At 47.9% G+C, this 17,532-nt stretch overlaps 1 protein-coding gene across 5 annotated transcripts in view; it reads left to right on the top strand.

Moving 5' to 3' along the window:
- Positions 1-4,355: 4,355 nt before the first annotated feature.
- Positions 4,356-17,532, top strand: part of ZNF532 (zinc finger protein 532) — a 103,353-nt gene continuing 90,176 nt past the window's right edge. For 3 of the 5 annotated variants that reach the window (XR_013975108.1, XM_080920185.1, XM_080920188.1), the window contains exons 1-3: positions 4,356-4,645; positions 6,170-6,251; positions 6,339-6,448. The gene's annotated coding sequence lies outside the window, so the exon portion shown is untranslated. Of the gene's footprint in view, positions 4,646-6,169; positions 6,252-6,338; positions 6,449-8,982; positions 9,145-17,532 lie in introns of all 5 variants that reach the window. The other 2 variants (XM_080920186.1, XM_080920187.1) reach the window with 2 other exon arrangements.

The raw sequence follows: 17,532 nt of genomic DNA on the forward strand, positions 1-17,532 counted from the left end.
GGCTAAACGGGCTAGTTGTGCAGGTCTGATGGTCCTAGTTGGAACCCTAGAGCCTACGTGAAAAGATGGATATTGTGGTGTGTGTGTGTAAAGCACATCCAGTGTGATGTGAGGCCGTGGCAAAAGAATGGCCTAGACACTTGAGAGCCAGCGAGCCTGGGGTACACAGTACTGCAGCAGATCGAGAGACCCTGACTTCTACACATATGCCATGGGCACTCTGGCCTCCTCCTCCTCACACTTTCTCAGTAGCTAAAGGTTAGAGGTGTGCACTCTGAAGACAGCAACAAAGCCCCACAGCATCTAGCTATTGGCAAAAATTAGTTTTAACTGGGAACAAACTAGCTTTTAGATACCTGAGTGTTTAATGAGTTCATGTCACCCAGATGTGCAGGACACTGTGGTCTCTGCAGATGGTGTGGACGGAGGCGTGGGCAGGACGGTTAAAATGAAGACACGACATTGTACCAAAGGATAGTCCTCACTGCAGGACACTCACCCCTAGATCCCTTCAGGCATAGGAATCTATGACCACAAGGTTTGAGCCCTGGGAACCCTGGCAATGTGTGTGTGTGTGTGTGTGTGTGTGTGTGTGTGTGTGGTCAGATCTTAGCTCTTTTCTTAGATGCTTTCCTAGCTTTCTCTCTCCCTCCTCCTAGACTCAATAGCTGGAAACAATATGGATTCTTGTTAAGGGAGTCGGATGCAAAGGGCCAGAGGAATGTTTATAGTTCTCAATAGAGTTCCTTCTGTTACTGTTTCTGAACAGAATTCTTAACTTTCTCCCAAACCCCATGTCTGACTCTTTGATTCTTCAAGGTCCAGCTCATGTACATCACCCACTTTCTCATCTCTGTCCCCTTCTTCCCCCTTTGAACGGGGCCAGTTTTCTATTATTTATTTACCAGACATGCAGAGTTAAGAATTAATGTATGGAGTCACTCCTCAGTGCTAGGAAGTCATTCAAACTCTTCCGGAGCTCCCATTGGGAGCTTGCCCATTGGGAAGGAGTCACCCCCTACCCTTTTTTTAGGTCTTCTAGTTAAAAAAAAAAAAGGCCTTTGCAGAGTCTGAACTGACCTCCGGAAAGGGAAGGAGGTGTTCCCAAGGAAGGTCTGAAATCACTAACAAAGAGTGAGTCTGAGATGTTTCTCCGTCCAGTTCTGGCAGATTACAATGAAATACCGGTCATGACTTCATTTCTGGGTATGTTTTTGAAAATATATATGGAAAAGAAAGTCTCCATTCTATCAAGTTTGCTGTTCTTTCTCTCCTTTCCCATGTGTGACTATCTCTACATCTGCTACAAATCTTTAAATTTCTATTCTAGGGTCAAATATTGTAGTGATTCCTATAAAAACAGGCTAACAAATGTTACATGTTAAACCCTGTACAAAGTACACGAACCTAGGCTTATCTTGGTTTTGAGCTCTAAAAAAAAGTGCAGTTCAGAACATTCAGCCAGATTGAGGAGTTTGTCTGCAAGGCCTTTGATGGAGAGATAAAGACAGGGCTTTCCTCCACACCCTCCTCCCAGCAGGAACACACCTTTTGTGTGCTCTGCCTAACAAAGGAATTTCCCAATTTCTGAGTGGAAGGAGGGAAAGTTGAGTGACTGACTACTGGCTTTTACAGATCTGGCTTCCAACCACTTTTAGAGTAAATAAAAAACAAGAAAGAAAAAGAAAAAAACAAAAACAAACAAACAAACAAACCCCCCCCCCCAAAGCTGGAAATCTCAGATACACTGGAGGAAACACCAAAACTGTCAGTGTTGAGCAGTGAAAACATCAATAACAAAATCTCAAAGGAACTGGGATTCCTTTAGTTCCTATTTGGCTTGGGAAGGGTATGTTTCCTTTGTCTTGCCCTTATCTACTGGACTCAGATAATAGGTTTACTTCATTCTTGCAGCCACGTGACTATTCCGTTGCCCAAAGCAGAATGGTATACGAGGTAGTCTTATATGCACAGCCTATTAGAATCCATCTTTCTGTAGTGCTTGCTTTGATATAGGGGTCGCGCTCCCAACCCCCCAAATCTGTGGAGCTGTGGAATTCAATGATTTTTGCAAAATCCGTTCAAATGGGTGCTTTGTTTTTAACTATCGGTTTATCTGGCCCAGAGGTTTCTCTGAAGCCCTCATTGTAAAAAGAGAAAGGAGAGAATTTGTTAGAAATTATCTTTTACTTTTTGGTTGTTTGTGGTTTAGAAACAGATGCAAGGTTAGCTCCTGTCTTTTGTGTGAATGGTGAACTCGGGCTGTGAAACCAAATCCCCCCCACCCCCCAGCCGAGGCTTGACCACAACACCAGGCTTTGACAGAGCCCTGCTCACAAAGCCTTTGGCATTACAAATCCACGGGGCAGTTACACAGCTGGATTCCTGGGATAAGCAAGTTAGACTTCGGTTTAGGGGGCACATCTCTTGTAACCATTTAAGTACTGCTTTCAGTGGTTTGGTGGGGAGTGGGGGAGGGGCTGCCAGAGAGCAGTTTTAAGTACTAAAGATTTCAAACGCAACTCACGATCTTCGTATGGCACCTGCATGATCAATTCCATACACTGCAACAGGGTGTTAGCCTATCAGGACCTCAGATTAGCAGGTCCTGCCTGTATTCTTTTCAATGCACATCATTTTTTTTTTTTTTTTTAAAAACATGCATATTAACAATAGCCTACCTTCCAAGGAAAAGGCTTCCTTTCAAATGAAATCAAGCCCAAGTAAGGTTGAAACTCAACACAGAGTGTGTTGGGTGGCATTGTTCTCTGACTCCAAGAAGATGAGTTTCAATTTCATCATTTTGTAACACACTGACAAACTGTGACGCTGTGGCTGGCAGAATCTGCAGACTGAATAGGTCTTCCTAACCCTGTGCGGGTAGGCATTGGGACTTTTGTACATCTAGGCACAATCACTGGCTGAAACTAAAGAACTCTCACGTGAGGCAGTTTAAGTCATCTGTAGGAAAAAAGGACCTAAAGAGCAAAAGATCTTTTTTACTTTGTACATCCTACAGTGCCCGGTCCAAGAGAACAATGGCTTCCTTCACGGAAGTTAATGCAAGAGAATACTGAGATTGAACAGAAAAACTCTGTACTCTTTGCAGACAATTCCCCAGTCTGATCTAAAATAAAACAGGAACACTTCTGCTGGGATTCTTCACTGCTAATCCAGTGGTTGTATTGTCTTCAGAGTGCAAGCTAAGAGGAGGGAGGGAATGGTGGAAGGTTTTTTTTTTTTTTTTTTCCAGAGCCCTCCATTTTGTCCTACTTCCAGTCAGCACAATTAGCTCGACATGGAGGTTTCTCTTGTTCTTAAAACAACAACAAACCCCAACCCCTTTCAGTGGCTTGCTCAACTGTGCACAATATGGGTACGAGGACGTAGGGCTGGAAAACAGCATACTTCATCTGGTATGGAAACGCAGTGTCTCCCTCTCTGATTATCTCCCTTCTTGGCCTTTAGCTGAGTTCTGTATATATCTTTTTTTTTTGCCCGTGTCCTATAAGCCATGACCACCTGCTGTATGTATAACGTATGACTGTTGCATTTGTGCACTATCTCCCTTATAGAACCTAAAGACCCAGCTATTACATCGTGTTTACTCAATATCATTTCCCCAGTTTAAAAAAAAAAAAAAAAAAAAAAAAAACACCCTACATGAACCGAACATGCCATGCTTCAATCTGGCCCCAGTGGCTTTTTCTCTGAAAGCAAAACGTGTGTCTTTTACACCAGGGCTTTCTCCCCACCCCAGGGGTGTCTTCCATTCTTTTGTGGCTCAGTTTAAGGCGAAAAGGGCTCCAAACCACTAACTAACAGAAGGGAGCCCTTTCTTCCACCTCCTGGGAGAATCTCAGATTGAATTTATCTGAAGATAGCGTGCTCTCTTCTTACTTATTGCCACCATTACGAGGAGGACAGCACAACCACCACCTTGGCTTCAAGATCCTGGGTAGAGAGGCTCACGGGCATTTTTTTTCAACCATCTTTGGCGAGGCCTTGCTTCCTTCCACTCCAGTAAGTCGCGGCTTGGGGCCATGGAAAAGGACTGGGTGAGAGTCTCAAGTGTCGTTTGAAAAGACAGCAAACCAGCACCCGCTCGGCCCCGTCCCCAGCACCGCTACCAGCACCTCCGGGCCGGGCCGGGCCGGGCCCTGCGCCCGCAGCCTTCCACCCCGGCCGGCGAGGCGCCGCGGGCCGGCGGGGCGTCGCGGCCGCGGGCTTCGCGCTCCGCAGCCCGGCTCGGGCTCCCTTCCCCCACGGCGCCCCCTCCCCCTCGCCGCGCTCCCTTTTGTTCGCTCGCCGCCCGGGCGGCCCGAGCGCTAGGCCCCGGCGTGGCCCGGGCCGAGCCGCCGCCGCCGCGCGGCCTAGAGCCCGCGCCCGGGAGCCGGGCCGGCGTCCCGGCGCACCGCGAGGCCGCGGCGGCGAGGAGCCCTAGGGCGGCGAGGCCCGGCTCGGTTCTCGCACACAGACCCCGGCGGCGGGGAGGCGCGACACGCCCGTAGCATGGAAGCGGCCGCCGCTCGCACTGCAGCGGGCGCAGCAGCACCAGCCGCCGGCGGCGCGCGGAGCAGAGGTCGCCCGAGCCACGGCCGGGACACCCGGGCTTGAGCGCTGCGGAGGCCCGCCCGGCCAGGGGGTGGGTGTGCGCCTGGGACAGGGGGCCGCGAGGGTGCGGGCGGACGCGGGTGGGAGGGGGCATTGGGCCCCTCGTGCCACCCCGCGGGTCACGGCCAGCGCGAGGCTCAGGCCTGAGTGCGGCGGCCTGTCCCACCCTGGCTTTGGGGACAGCCGGCCTTCGCGCCCAGCCAGCTTCTTGAGGGGGGGCCAAGGCAGGGCCAGTGTTGCTAGGCCCCACCAGCTCCAGAGGGGGCCACGTGAGCGCGGGCTCGCCTCCCCCTCCAGAGCTGGTTGTGCACAAATGATTTTTCCAAGGCCTGGGTGCCCCCTCTTCCCTAACTGCCCCTTGACTTGTCCCCTAGAGCCCCACACCTCACCAGTGTGCTACCCAGAGGTGAAGGGATTTGGACCTCTCCCCCCCAGGTGCTTGAAAGAAGAGAAGGTTGGAGGAGGAGGAGGAGACTGGGGGGGCTGCTGGTGGTGGTGGTGACAGGGCTGGGAGAGAGAGGAGAAGGACGGAAGGGAGGAGGGGGCTGGGTGGGGTGGGGGTGACAGGCAGAGAGGAGCCTGGTCAACAAGCCAGCACCACTCTGCTAGGAGGCCAGGCCGGCTCCTGCAGCCGACGCATCCTGTGTGAGGAGACACATAGATTGCTTTCTTGGGGGCTCTTTGTCAGCCACCAACACAGGAACACACACTGACACACACGTACACAAAGATCTGAGCCAGGTTGTGGGAGGTAAGTGGGGGAAGAGAAGGAGGGGGAAACAGTGTCTGCGGTGGGCTTCGGGGTGGAGGGGAGGAGGATGAGCCCTGAGGGGCTGTGGGGGGCTCGTGAGGTGAGCATTTCCAGGGTCCTGTGCTTGTTTGGAGGGGGCACATACAATGACCTTTCCCTCCTCAGGAAGCCCTAAAAGGGAGAGGCAACCCCCAGCAAGCTCCCACCCTGTGCTGATTCTCAGGGACTTGTTGGCAACTCAGCGAGGGTTGCCATAGCTTTTTTATGTAGGGTGACCAGAACCGGTTGAAACTGGTTTGAGGCAGATCAGCTCCTGAACACAATGCAGTCACTGAGCTACCACAGTGGGATAGCAGCTTCCTCCCTTCATGGCAGCCAAAAGCAGAGGAGCTTGCAGGAAGCTACCATCCCAACACAGTATGTAAATGCACACTTAGACACCACACAGCATTGGTACGTGACTAATGGATCCCTAAAAGAGCCTGCCTAGAGATGATGGGGGAAAAGGTGCAGGTTTGCAGGCTCTGAGGTTTCTTGGGCTTTTCCTGCCTTTTTTTTTTTTTTTCTCTTTTGCTTAAGGGATGGACAAGGAGCTGAGATTTATGACCCTTATTAAAACAAAAAAAAAGTATGTGCCTTATTAGGGTGGGGACACTTGGTTTGTACAATCTCCTGTCTCTCTCTCTCTCTTTCTCTGTGTTTTTATGGAAACAAAACCAGAATGAGCTGATGGATTTGTAATGGTAGTTTGTTGCTGGAGAATGCTACTTTGCATGCCTTTTTTTCTCTCTCTCTCTCTTGCAGGCTCTGCTCTGTTTTGTGCTTTTCCTTTTAGAAGCTACTAAAGGGTGTTGGGGCTACTTGGGACTATTATGAAGGCCAAAAGGTAACAATGTTGCTCTAGGAGATGAGGATAAATGCATTCCAGTGATGCTGCCAGTCACCCATGCTGTCTCTCTTTTTTTCCTTGTAGGCCTGTTGACTGGGGCTGCTTTTAACCCTTTCCTATTTGCAGAGAATGCAACCGTGTGAAAGTAACTGAGCACTGGTCCAAAATCTTTTCAAAAGGTCAAGGTTCACAAGGTGAGATATGCTATTTTTAGCATGAATTTAAATATTAATTTGCACATCCATTTTGACACAGGCAGACAGTGGATTGGTAACCCTGGAGATGAGTGGGGTTCAGAGCGGAGACCAAATACCTTTCCTCTTATCCACTTTAATGGGATCCCAGTGACTTTTTTTTTCTTCTCTTTTTGATGGTGTTGCTATCAAAGCCAGATCTGAATGCCTTCATTAAATCGCAAGTGCCTGGGCGATTTGGAAGAGTCAGGCCTGGAAAGGCGTGTTTAGAGGGCAGGAGGTGGCTGGGCCTTGTGGAGAACGCACTGTTTTTGCATAGAAGTCCACATTTCTCGATTTGATCACAGTTGTAAGAAAAGGAAGGGCTTCACCAAATCGAAGCAGGCCAGCCAGCTTTAGGCTGTGAGGAGCCTGGAGGTAGAGCCATCTTTTGTTCATCCCTCACTTCTCCCTTTTCCTTGCTCCCCGTGTTGACCTCAAAGGTTTCTCAGGCAAGTGGTGGAATGTCTTTTATTGATTCGGGGGGCTGTCGACAGAGTGTTCGCCATCGGGTTATTTGTGGCATACGTTTTTGGTGTGGGAGACTAAGTAGGGACTAAGAAACCCAGGTCTCTGATTTCATCCGTGCAGGAATGGCTGTCAGCTTACAGCTTTCCTGGAGTGGGTGGTGGAAATATCTAATGCTTTTCTGCAGTCAGAATTGGGTTGGTTAGAAAGGTAAAGTAGAGCCTGGAGAGGAGAAGGCCGAGGAAGGCAGCAGATTAGTTGAGGAACAAAGGCTGTGAGGGCTTCCAGGCGAACACTGAGCATTTTGCCTTGGGGTTCCTTGTGCAAAGAACTACAACTTCCCCAAACAGGAAACCAGTCGCACCAGAGTCTGGTCCAAATGATCTCAGCAACAGAGCTGGTTCTGCCTTTCTGCTGGTTTGGTAAAAGCACAGTCAAGAGGAACCCATGGGAGACCTGATTGCAAATACCTTTTCTCCCTTTGAAGTGCGTATCTTGTTCCTCTCCGGGTTCTGCTGAATAGTCTATTCAGAAATGCTGAGAATCTTAGCCTTGGTGAAGTTGTGCTGGCAGTTGGTGGGCAGTCTGTCTGCAATAAAGGGTGCTAAGTATGCAGGGGTTTTATTGTTGGAATGTTTTTCTCCCCACTGGGCTGCAGAGAGTCGCCTGTGTGCTAGCCCTGGCCAAAAAAAAAAAAAAAAAAAAAAAAAGGTGGGGGGTAGAGGACAAGACTGTACGGTTAGTAGCTTGGAAATTTTTATGAAGTATTTAGTAGAGATAAATGTTGTCTCAGTCGGATATACCAGCAGAGAGCTTCCAGTATGGAACTGGGTTCTTTGCAAATCACATTGCTAAAATTTGGTTTTCTGTTCTACCTCATTTTGGACTGTTAGAGGTTCTGCAGATGACTGGTAGAAACAATGCTTTCCGACCATATTTCAATCTATGCTGCATGATGTGTTGGTCCCTGAGTTTCTGGTGCCAACTAAAACTCAGATGGCTAATGTGATAAACCGTAATTAGCTTAAGACAAGAAGCTGGTCTATCATTTTGTCCTTCATTCCGGTCTTTCCAGGGGCAGGGGGGTTTATTTAACTTTCCTAGCTTCCTGGAATGAACATTTCTTGAGAATGTGTTTCAAAAGCCCTTTTTAGATACTGCATGTCGTGGAATGTTCTGGGTTTTAGCTTTGTTCTTTCCCCTCCCCCCACAAGAAGTCTCTACTGAAAATAGCATTTGTTTTACATTTAGGCCAGTCTATCCAGCTGCAAATGCAGTTGGAGGCTGGGGAGCTGGTTCTCCCAGGCAGCAGTCATGAGCTCATCTTGGATTGGAGTTGGCCTCAGGTGTTGATCTCATGCTGGGCTGTAACAAGGTAGCAAGCCTGTGTCTCCAGGGAGAGAGACCCAGAGACACGGAGTGTCCTGGAGAATAAGCAAAGGCATGTTTCTTCCTGGGAGAGCCAGGAAGGAAGGGACACCATGGCTCCCACACTGGAGCTACAGCTGCGCCTGCTTGCTGTTTCCTGAGGCGGTCTCTGAGGAGGACCTTCAGGCCTTCCCTGTCTGCAGCAGGAATGTGCGGGTTTGGCGAGAGCACACTGGAAAGAAAGTGTAACAGGATGGTGAACACTTTCTTGTTTTCATCCTTTGCCTGAAATTGAGTCATATTTTCCATGTTAAGGAACACTCAATCCAAGGTCTTTTCTTTCTTTCTTCTTACTACCCAGTCTAACCTGGTTCAGGGTTTCATTCTGTGTTTATAGTCTCTCACTTTCCTTCTCTCTCACCCTCTCCTCTTTTTTCTCAAACACCCCTACCCACCTTGGAATCAGGGTCTTGATTTGTAGCCTAGGCTGTCCTCAAATGTCATCCTTTTATTTGGCTCTGAGTGCCAAGGTTACAGGCATGCGCCACCACGCCCAGCCCAGCCCAGCTCATCTCTAAAGACAGACTTGGAAGGAGGCAGATCACATTTAAGTGGATTTTTTATTTTATTATTATTATTTTTTTGCTTACACTTGCTAGGTTGAGTTACAGCGTTAAGATTTGGTCCCTGCTGCCCTTTGAAAGCCTTCTGTCAGAATCTGTGTTACATGGAATTTGAGTAACCTTGCCCATGTCCTTGGTTGGAACTGAGCCTTAAGCACAGCTGCTGCAGAAGTTACCCTGATGTGGAATCTTTAAAAGGTATGAGGTGCCGAGATGGGGAACAGTTGGGGAAACGCCTTCCTCAGCCCCTCCCCCATCTCTTCCTCCCTTCTCAGATTGTCAGCAGTCTCCCCTCTCTCTCTCTCTCTCTCTCTCTCTCTCTCTCTCTCTCTCTCTCTCTCTCTCTCTCTCTCTCTCTCTCGAGCGCACACACACAGCAGTCCATACACACAGCAGTCCACACACACACACACACACACACACACACACAGCAGTCTACACACACACACACACAGCAGTCCACACACACACACACACACACAGAGCAGTCTACACACACACAGCAGTCCACACACACACACACACACATACAGCAGTCCACACACACACACACACACACACACACACACACACAGCAGTCCACACACACACACACACACACACACACAGCAGTCCACACACACAGCAGTCCACAAGTCTGTATGTTGGTGTTAAGTATGTTTTAGAGATGATCACTAGTCTCAGGGTGTGGTTAAACAGCTTTAAATGTTTAATTTACACCCAGTTCCTTAGGATTTGACACGTGTAGAGCCACATATGAGTTGACATAATCCATGGAAAAATCATGCTGAAGCTTCTTGCTGCCCCATTGAGGCAAACTCTTCCCCCACCTAGGCCCCTGGCAGCTGCAGCCTATGGCTGTTGTACTCTTCTCTGGCTGAATTGCTGGGGTTTTCTCAAAAAATGGCTTCTTCCATAAAGATGCCCCAAGCATCTTTATTGCTTTGTGTATCATTGATTCCCGGTCCTTTTTATTGGTGAGTAAGTACTATTCTACTCTCTTGCTATACCATGGTTTGTTCATCATTACTCTGGTGGAAGAACAGTCCAGTTTCAGGTGATTGTAGGCAAAACCTACCTCAAATATCTGTATTTTTTTTAAATTTTATTGTTTATAAACACTAGGCATTGTCTGCTCATATGTATGAGTTTGAAGTTTAAATGAAATAAATTCAGCTCACAGTATCATACCGAAGAGACTCGACCTTGGCAGCTGCAGTTGAGCCTTCCCAGAAGGAGAGCTGGTACCCGAGAGGACATGGAGAGATGATCCTGATAAAGGAAGTCTAATGGGATGACATGCTTTACCACCCTGAACTAATCGGAATTAGCCAAAATGGAAACAAAAAGCTGCAAGTGGTAAAACAGCCTTTTATTTCTTCCGGCAATTATTTTTAATCTCAAGCCTAGTTTGGCAGAGCCGTTTGTTTTCAGTTCAGTGAGACGGCTCACAGTAATAGAAATGAAGTTTTGGAAAACGATGCACTGAAGATCTCTGTTGACATCTCGGCATCTATAAATAGTCTCTTCAAATGTATGTATACACACACACACACACACACACACACACACACACACACACACACACCACTGGTATCTACCATTTGAAGTCATTGGATACCTGGAAAGGTGGTGACTGTGTTTGGGCACCGTCATAGCAGTGGAGGAGTGGAGAGATTTGAAAACAAGTCTTTTTTTTTTTTTTTTCCTTTGCGACAGTCTCCCTCCTATAGCCCCTACATCCTGGAACACATTATGTAACTGAGGCTGCTTTTAACCCTGAGCATTACTTTTTTTTTTTCCTTCTCCATTTTGGTTAAAATGAGTTCATGAAGGAGAAAGGGGCAGCCAAGGATAAAGTCCCTCTGTAGGATAGGAAGACTAGGGAGAGGCACTTGTGGTACAGAGAGAGGTGAGCCCAGGAACAGTCAAGCAGTGCAAATGTGAGGATTCCGCAGTCAGGTAGCAGAGGATTCATTGTTTTTTGAGCAGTAGGCATCTTTCAAGGTTCTGGGAACGCTGAGGAAAAAGGGGACCAGAGAGCAAAGAGTGGGAAGTAGCCCACAGAGCTTTCATAGACATGGGACTGCCTCCCTTTTGTTATAGTCAGCCCCAGAGTGGTGGCTTTGCAGTTGACCCTGGAAAGTCCTTGCGTGTCTGAGGCTGGCCCAGGTTCAGGAAGAATATGTGAGCTTTGGAGCAGTGATAGGAAGGTACAGAGAGCCTGTGGGCATGTGGTATGGTAGTGTGGCAGCCCTATTGACACCCATGAGGCAGAGAAAGGCAAGACCGATGAGCATCTTTCTGGACAGTCCTGGTGACTCTGGATACTTGTATTAGCAGGAAGATTTAGTCTTTATTCCGGAAGTCTTGTGGGAATACCCTGGAAATGAAATGGAAGCGATTGAGGCTGGGACAGTGAGATCAAGTGGGAACTTCCCCTCACCCTCACCCCTGCAGCAATTGAGGGGAGAGAATCTGAGCCTTTACAGTAAATCTGTTCTGTTTCCACTGTTGGTGGGGATGGAGTGGAGGGTGGTTATGTGGAGGCCAGGCAGAGGTGGGGAGTGACGGAGCAGGAAGGCTGAAGGAGGGTCTCGGAGGTGTTGTATAGGTTACTTGGCAGCTGGTTCTTTCTATTTTCAGGTGACCAGGTCAGAAGGCAGAAGAGATAGGAAAAGACTGCTTCTGAAGAGCTTTAACCTGCTAGAATCAGGTTTGGGCACAGTTGCCTGGGACGGGGCTCTCTGCCTCTTTAGCTCCTTTGGTGTGGCTGACTGGGCTAGAGGTCAGATTGGGCAGAGGGCAGCATGGGTTCTCAGCAGAGGAACCGGTTCTAAGACTGTCTGTACCCAACACCAGGGAGCAGCGAGCTTTCTGTGTGGTGGTGTGTCTTTTCTGTTTATACAAACCTGGGCACACTGGAAGCAAGAAGGAGTAGAGAGATGCTTTCGTCTTTACGTGCTCTGAAGAAGGTGAGAAAAGTACCGTGAGTTGAAAGTGGGATGCAAGTAGGACATTAGCGACTCATCTCACAGCTCCTAATACCGAGGCGGCGCTCTCATAAAGATCACGTAAGACAGGAATTGTTTATTCTCTGGAATTTTCAGTTTAATATTTTTCAGATCACTGTTGACCTTTGTAACTATAACCTTGGAAAAAGAAATCACAGATAAGGAGGTTTGTCATTAACACAGAGCAGGGATTACAGGGAGGCAGGTATGAAGAGTTTTGGGTCCCCTAAGATAAGGGCAATTATAATCTTATATAGTAAAATCGTCAAGAGGGTCTGCACAGTTTAAAATGTGTATTTCAGAAAGTTGGGGTGTAGCTCAGTGGCAGCTCCCATGCAAGAGGTCCTGGGGTCCATCTCTGACACCGAGAAGGTACAAAAGGGTGTCCACAGTGAGCCCCTGCAGACACTGGAGTATCTGGTGGGTTTGTTTTTTTTCAGGCAGGGTCTTACTCTGTTGCCCTGGCTGTCCTGAAATTCAGTTTGTTGACCAGGCTAACTGCTAACACACAGAGACCATCCCTCATCTGTTTCCTAATGGGGTTAAGGAGTGTGGCACCAAGGCCCACTTTTATCTCAGTTTTAAACTCAGATGGTTTCAGATAATGCTGAAGAAGTGGGGTGAGCCATCCCATTGGACAGTGAGGCCCCCAGATCATACCTGGTGGTGATTTGAGACATGTTCCCTACCTCATGGATGGCACTGTGGCTCAAAGGACAATCTCTACAGGCAGAGTAGGTGCCAAGCCCCAGAGATGCTGGGATGCTCGAGCTACTGGGTGACTGTCTCCTAAGGCTGATTTTTGAGATGCACAAGAGTCTTCTTGACTACTCAGCACAGAGGGTGCTGTGTTCTCTGTATCAGAGCTGACTCTAGAGATAGCACATTGGAAAGACAAGTTTTCCTGGTCTCAAAATGGAAGAGAGGGGAAATAAAGAGATGCTCTGAAAATAAAAGAAAAATAAGGAATTATTGGAATCATGTTTTTCAGGCAGGATGTTAAGGGGGAAGCAGTTCTGTTTGATTGATATCTGCAGACAGAAACATGGTTTCACAGAAATGCCGAGTGGCTTTGTCCGCTGTCTCGTCTCCCTCCCAAGGCTTCTGCCTGCCTGACGGTCTTGGCTGCACGCAACAGCATTGCGTGGTTTTTGCTGAGGTTGATTGTTATACCTTTACATAGTTAGAGCTTCCTGGTGTGTAGAACAGTCCTGAAGACCTAATAGATAATCAGGTGTTCAATCAACTTCAGCCTTTTTTGAGAGGCAGATTCATTTTGGAGGCTGACTCTTGGGGCTAGTGACGGACTTCTTTTTTTTTTTTTGTGATTTTTGCTTTGAGCAGTAGGTTACAGGGATCTGAATCCTACGGTAAGAGTGCTGAAAAGCTTCATAGATTACATCATCCAAAGTCCACTGCTTTAAAAGGATTCGTGGCTGGATATAGTTCAGTTATAATTTGTAATTTGTACCACATTTTTTTACAGCTGATTCAAATAGAGTATCAGGTAGTTCATAGCAGTTGGGGGTCCAGAGTCCAGCAGCCGGACCCTTGTCCTCATCTGAGGGTCCTTGCATCATGGCTTTCTGGATGGAGTACAGACTTTTATGTTTTGGTGGTATATAATTCTGATTGCGTTTGAAATTTGTATCAGGTGAACCTGAAAACCTGAGTTAAGTCAAAATAAGCCTCCCATGGGGACTCTGACGAGCTGGATGCTAATAATCCTGACTATGTTTTATATAGAAGGGCCAAGAGGGTGGGTGGAAATGGTGACACTCAATGTTTGCTTAGCTCTGGGTGGTGATGCCCTGGGTGGGACTGTTTAGAAGCCCTTGTCAAATTCTCTGCAGTGTCCTATTTGCATAATCTTAGACCTGTGCTCTACTCTTACTAGCTGTAGGACCAGGAACTAGTTCCTAAACTCCAAACCTTGTCCTGAGCACGGTCATGTCCATTATAGATTGCATGCAGTAAGGCCATCCCCAAATTGCGCTTTTATTTAGGTTCCCTGGTCTTCCATTTGAGGAAAATGACATTGCTTTGTGCTGGGTTTTGAAGAGTCTTGTGAGCAGACAGTTAATTATGACCATAAAAATTCAAAGAGTATGTATCGTTTACTTGTGTTGGGGCTTCAGCCCCAGCTGCCTTATATCTGGTTAAAAGTGGTTGAAACGTAGGAATAGGATCCTTCATTTTTGCTGGAGTTAAACTTTGTGTGTCACCTCTCTTCACTCATGGGACAGCTTAGCTACCTCACTGACTCTGGTCAAGATGGCTTAAACAACAAAGCATATACAATCTATGCCAGCCTTGCTGAGTCTGGCTGGTGTCTTAGACCTGAGCACAAGCACTTGGGAGGGAGAGGCAGGCTGATCTCTGAGGTCTAGGCCAGCCAAGGTTACACTCTGAGACCCTGTGTCTAACAAAATGGCAGCTTAACAGTGCCTTCCGGCTTCCCAAGTTTGTATGATAGCACCTACATGTTCATGTCTGCACATGAACCTTAAATATAAGATGCACCTGAAAGCTGGGCTTCGAATGCTGCCTGTACCTCTCAACACTCAGGGATGCACAAGTCACCTCTGGTACATACGGAGTTCAAGAGTAGCCTAGACTACTTAAAGGAGACGTGAACTCATTTCTCATTAATTTTTTACATTGCTTATTCAGTGAGTGAGTCAGTAGCACTGTGGTTAAAGGCCCTCAGACAGTCGGCACACATTTGCCACATCACATGACCTGGTGTTTAGGTTCATTTTACCCTGACCTTTTTCCTCTCACCAATACGACTCAGGAGCTTTTAAACTGCATATGGTTTTCATATGTTTCCATTGGGCAGGATGCTCTGGAACGTTGAGAGGACATCCATCAAAAATCGTTTTAGTGGTGTGACTCCTGGTGTCCTCCATCATTTGTGTTTATTTAGTGGTCCTCTGGTTGGAAAACAGGACAAAGACTGTATTAGTATCCCCTTGTTAGAGAAGCCTGCTCTTTTCTAGTCGGAGCCAGTTTTTCTCTTCCAGGTGTTCTCTCGGCCACAGGGTTTGCATAGCTATGCCTCAGTATGAGCGCCAGGAAAGAAAGCACCCCTTGTTGCAGCTTACTAGGTGTGTGCCTCATGCCTCAGACTGGTATCCCAGAAGGTGTGCTTCCATGCCTGTGAAGACCCAGGGACCATCCCTGCCTGATTTGAGGACATATGCCCTTAATCCCAGGATTTGAGGAAGATGGATTTGTGTGAATTTGAGGCCGTCCTGGTCTACTCAGTAAATTCCAGAATAGCCAGAGGACACAGTGAGACCCTGTCTTAGAAAGAAAAACAAACCAAGAAAGATTTTGTGTACCATTCCCAAGTGATAGATGGTAGATTTGAACCAGGGTCAAGTTGTCAAAAACTCAACATCCCCTCCTTTCTCCCCAGCCAAACTTCTCCTTGTGCTGGTCTGTGCCTGTCACCCAGGGCAGATTGCCTGTCTAGGCAGCTACAGTCACTCACTTCTCACTTTAATTGATACACAGATCATAAGGATCTTGTTACAGTGTTTGAATTGCTTGACTGAACGCAGGCCTTGTGCTTTCCTGCCATTCACTACAGGAATTAAGCTACGCCCTCAGCTTTTTTTGTCCTTGTGCCCTTGAGATTGAACCATAGTGCATCCTGTCTCATCCTCCTGTATGCTGATATGACAGCTGTGAACCTCCACTTCCAGCTCCTCCTTAACCCGTTAGCCCCTGCAGTCTCAAGGCAGTGTCATAAGGGCAGCACATAGGCAGTGCCTCTCAGTTTAGTAGGCTCAGTGATTTGGGATCTAGTGAGAGATAGGAATTCAGATTCTTTAATCAGTTACCAATTCTATCTCTACCTGACGAGGAGTTGAGTGACTGATGACTTGTAAAAGTGAGTTATAAGAAAGTCACCTCACAGTGGCTTTGGAAGATGGCTGACACTCCTTTTCTAGCACATGGTAAAAGTTTACCAGCAGTGCATTATGGGGGCAGTTCTCCTGGGTCACAGTGGAGTTCCAGCCAGCCAGAGCTGTGAGAGACTGGACCGGTGGATTCCTTACACTGGTACACTGATGAACTCTGAGACAGTAATACGGTTGTGTCAGATGAGCTAGTTTACCCCATCTCTACAAAAGCCTGCCTTAACATACAAATCATAGTGGAGTTTATATCACATTGGGCACTTGGTCACCACTCTATGAAATATGAACCTGGGACATTGACAGTGATTTATTAATTTGTTGGCTGAACCTGTCACTTGGCAGTTTAGCTCATAATCTTTCTCCTTGCATTGTAGGAGTCTCTTCTGGACTGCTGTGGGGTTGCAGATGGCTGCAGTGGGACTGGACAGTGGTTTGGTGGAATGGGGATAAGACTAGGAAGCCCTGGAGAAAGGAGAGGAATTGGGAGTGTCAGGAACTGCGGACGAGTTTAGAATGTAGCTGGAGCAGATTAAGCCTGGCTTGCAGTTTGCCAAGAATCAGAGCCAAAGACCAGAAGTCAGCCCACAGAGGGCATTAGAGGGCCTGGCAGAGAGAAGGTTGCAGTGGGGAAATGAGCACGAACGTGGGGATGCGACAGAGGGCAAGATGGTAGGGCCTGGGCCGAGTGACACGTGCTAACGGGAGGCTCTGGGTTCAGGAACTGAACATGTGTGAGCGAGGCTGTAAGGAAGGACCTGCAGCCTCCGTGTGGACAGTGACAGAGGACACTGGCGTGGCAGAAGTGGGTCATGTAGACAGGGAGCAGTAACAGTTTCTTTCAGGGACAATCCTGAAAGACCTGATTAGTTTGCTGTTTGTGTGCTGTAGAGGTCACATGATAAAGACACAGCCTCAAGCCAGCCAAGGCTATGTAGTGAGACTCTCTCAAAACAAACCCCCAAATTTCTCTGTGACAGAATTGCATTCTTTTTAATTTGTAAAGCTCTTCTGGATTGCTCTTTTGGGTTCTAAACTGAGGGCTGCAATGGAAGAAAGAGTTCTGAAGAAGTTGGGTGGGATGTGAGGGATGGGGTGTGACGAGGAAGGTGGTCCGGAGAGAAGGGATCGATGCAGTATGCCTTCCGGAGGACACCGTGAGCAGGCACTGAGCATGGCTGTCTACCTGAGAGAAGCTAAGCAATGATGAAACGCTGTCTGAGGTCACTTTGTCACTGCTGGCAAGAAGCAGCTAAGAAAACCAGTTGGGGACACTTGATTTCCGAGTTGTTAGGCAACGGCTCTCAGCAGCTCTGAAGTGTGGGTGTCTTCCTGTTGCATGCTTAAGGAACTGAGGCTCAGCAGCTTCATGGGTGATCATGCATTGGCACCAGACTCTTCTGACCTTAGTTCAGGAGCTGAGGTGCCTGGACTCTTTCGTTTGGAACTCGAGTCTATATTAAGGTGGGTGTGATGGCTCAATGCCTGTAACCACAGTAGTCCAAAGGGTGAGGGAACATGTCAGGAGTTCGAGGCCAGCTTGGGCTATGGAGAGCTCCAGGATATCCATGCTGTATAGGGCTAGAATGTGAGACTGTCCCAAAACAAACCCCTAAACCACAACTACCTACAGAAACCCAGTC

The sequence above is a fragment of the Micromys minutus genome (assembly GCF_963924665.1).
Source record: "Micromys minutus genome assembly, chromosome: 8".
Lineage (NCBI taxonomy): Eukaryota > Metazoa > Chordata > Mammalia > Rodentia > Muridae > Micromys > Micromys minutus.